Source organism: Capsicum annuum, chromosome 11 (assembly GCF_002878395.1).
Source record: "Capsicum annuum cultivar UCD-10X-F1 chromosome 11, UCD10Xv1.1, whole genome shotgun sequence".
In the NCBI taxonomy this organism is placed as follows: Eukaryota; Viridiplantae; Streptophyta; class Magnoliopsida; order Solanales; family Solanaceae; genus Capsicum; species Capsicum annuum.
In genome coordinates this window covers 223,008,756-223,012,179 of record NC_061121.1, presented here as the reverse complement: position 1 = coordinate 223,012,179, position 3,424 = coordinate 223,008,756, and positions in this window count along the sequence as shown.

Genomic DNA, 3,424 nt, shown 5'->3' with positions numbered 1-3,424 from the left:
CGTATTATGTTTTAACAAAATACCCAACTATTGCAATAGATTACATATCTTTTGCGTAGCTTCTTCTTCATGGAGTAGATAGGAAGGCTAGGTTAGCAAAGTAAACTTACATTGTCCACGTAACACTCACGCATATTTTTCATACTCGTGAAGTCTTAGGAGGCAAATAAATGCTTGGTGTATTCTTGTGGAACCTTCATCTTGTCAGTCATGATTCTTTGCAGTTCCTTCTTCTCTTCATCTCCAAGTGCTGCGTATATATCCACCTTCTTCTACGGCCCCTGAAATTCAACAACTCTTAGAGTGGGAGGAGTTGCAACTTTTTTCATTTTCAGAATAGAGAGTATTTGTCTAATATTTATTCTCTTCCTTCAAACCTCCATTGTAGGAGTGTATGGCTCCCTCACCTTCTTGGATGGTATAATACCTCTCTTGGATTTTAACTCCTCGGCAGCTTCAATAATAGCCTTTAGTTTTTCAAATATATTTATTTTTTCCTGAGCACCAGCATGATCATAATGAAGACTGGCAGGAGCAGCAACAGCATCAAGATGACTGCCATCATCATCAACAACTCCACCAGCAATACCCCTAGAATAAGCACGCGGATCTGTTGAAGTAGGTTGGTTATGAAGAGCTTCAACATTAGGCTGACCTTGCCTAACTGCTCTTCATATGACTGTTGCTCTAGCCAATTCCTTCTTTATTAACTCCACCATTGGGTCTGCTGTTGTATCAATAATACCTAGAGTAATAAAAAAAGTCATCCCCAACTCCTTCTCAATAGGAAGAATCAAGGATGCACAACTTTTAAAAAAAGACAGAAGGCATTTAAATCATATCATATAATAATAATAATTTGCAGTCAGTTGGGTTACATGTTAACACAACCAACTTATTCAATAAATAATCTATCTACCGCAATAGCTGATCTGTATGTCACAATAGATTGATAATATATTGCATCAGATTACCCATCTGCTGCATAATTTACAGTAGATGGGTAATCTGTTGAGTCAGGTTCAGGGAACCAGAGCAATAGATGGTTAATCTATTGTGAAATATGGATTGTCTGTCGCAACAGATTACCCATATATTGCACGAATTGTAGTTGATGGATAATCTGTTGCAACAGACGACCCATCTGTCAGAACAGATGGCACATCTGTTTCAATATCTTTCTTTGAGGCAAAGTATATTAGTTGAAATAAGATGTACTGCATTATCCGGAGGGTTAAAGAGATCAGTCTCAATTTTTTTGTTGTCGTTTTCAGCCAACCACCTAAGGATCCTTGGATGAGAAACCTCATCCGAATAATCCTTGAACTGCTTTCAGAGGGAAGGAATGTTTTCAAATGCCCAAGCCTAAAAAATGTAAACAGAAAGCAAGAAAAAAAAGTCATATTAACTATATTTAATAGAAATTAATGGATAAGTAAAAATAGTAATTAATTTTACTATGAAAGCCCAAGAAAAACCTTATAATGTGATCGTCCCTGGGGATAGCTTTGTCAATAAATATTGGACAGTGAAGTAGTAGCTGTCATATCCCCAGGGATAATCATTGAATTTCTTAAAATCATCAGCAAGCACCGATAAATCATATTCTATGACTTTCTTGGCGTCTCTTGTCAATATAACGGAATGGACAAACCAAACTAAGCATAATTTCTCCCTGTACTGCTTTGGTATAGTTTTATCCTCGAGATTTTCTATCAAATCCCCCGCTTTGTAGCTATGTCCTACAATGCCCAACAACCAATCTTTTTTTCCTTGCATTTGTTGGACCTTTTGTGAGCTGTGATACAAATCAGTCCACCAAGATGCCAAAATAGTCCACAAAACAGTAGAACAACAACAACACAAAGGGATATAAGATGACAAACACAAAAACACACAGATTTGCAAAATAGTGAAAGGATAGATAGTGAGACCAAGATTATTATAAGATTAAGAACCAAGTATATTTTAACATTAACCACTAATGAATGTAATAATCAAAACCACACTCTTACGATGACCGCTAAGGTAATCGACTCATCTTAAGATCCACCGTTTCCAAGCAAAGAACAATATTGGCTTTTCCAAGCCCTATACTAAGGATGACTTTTCCAAGTCCTAACTAAGACTATACTAAGGTGGTATACTCTCAAGAGAGAGTATTTCAAGTGTTTCAATCTTTCATCATTCAACAACTGACTAGCAAATGAACTAATAGAACCTATTTATAGTCTAACTTATTACATAACAAAATGACCACAATACCCTTAATGAAAAGGGGTGTTCATGGAGTGTTACTTGGACAAGGCTAAGTAACCAAAATGTATTTAATAAAGGCCCAAGGCCGTGAGTCCTCCATCTTCAATGCTCTAAGAAATCTTTCACATGTGGGATTGCTCTTTGGTGTACTCAAATCGGCCCCTCCATGTAGGATCCCATTTCCTTAATGCGACCAAAGCTTGATGCTCCACGTACTGACTTCGAATGATGTCATTGAAAGCTAAGGCGTCCATTTGAATCATATCATCCTCCCTTTCTTGATAAAGATTCGACCTCGAATCCAAACCTTGAAAACCGAAGAAAGGACACACAAATACAAACTTCTCATGGCATGAGGGTTAGGGTAAGCACGAAAAATCACATCAACATGCCAAGGTTGCACATATTAAGAATATAACCAAGGATCCTTTAAACTAAATATTACATAATTAATGAAAAATGCACAAAGGATTTGGCTATAGAATTCACGAAAAATGATACTTTGCTTGTCATGTAAACCAAGCAACAAGTTGGGTGCACCATCATCACCAATTCTATATTTGGCACCGGGGTCAAACGGGAAGAGTGGCTATAGACATGGGTCTAGACAACACTCCCCTTTCCCGTGGTCTCCACCCAAACTAAATGGCATACTCTCTACAACATACATATTATCCAGAGCAAATAGAAAGTAGAGAAAGGTATCACTCATGTCGACTTCTACTAAGGTGCCCTCATGTGTGTACTCACTACTAGTTTCACAATCATCACCATGAGTACTCTCAACAATAAAGTCACACAAAGTAGAATGAGAAGTAGTTTCCAAAACAACACATCCCTTACCCTTAAGAGTTCTCTCATCTTCCAAGAAAAGATTTCCATCTTTAGGAGGAATGTTGTCACACCATAGTGGGTTAGCATATCAGTTATAGCTTCTAAGGAAAGCTATACCATTATTTTCACCATTAGGTTCATTAGGATTGGTTATACCATCTTCAAACAAGATATTATACCTTAAGAGAGCATGATCTATTTCACGGGCAGATTCAGAACAAACACATTCATCACACTCTAAAAGATTAATATCAAGTTTCAAAGAGATTTCAAGTGCAAGATTATCCCAAGAATAACTCTCGGGTTCACTCCTATTCCTTTGATCAATATT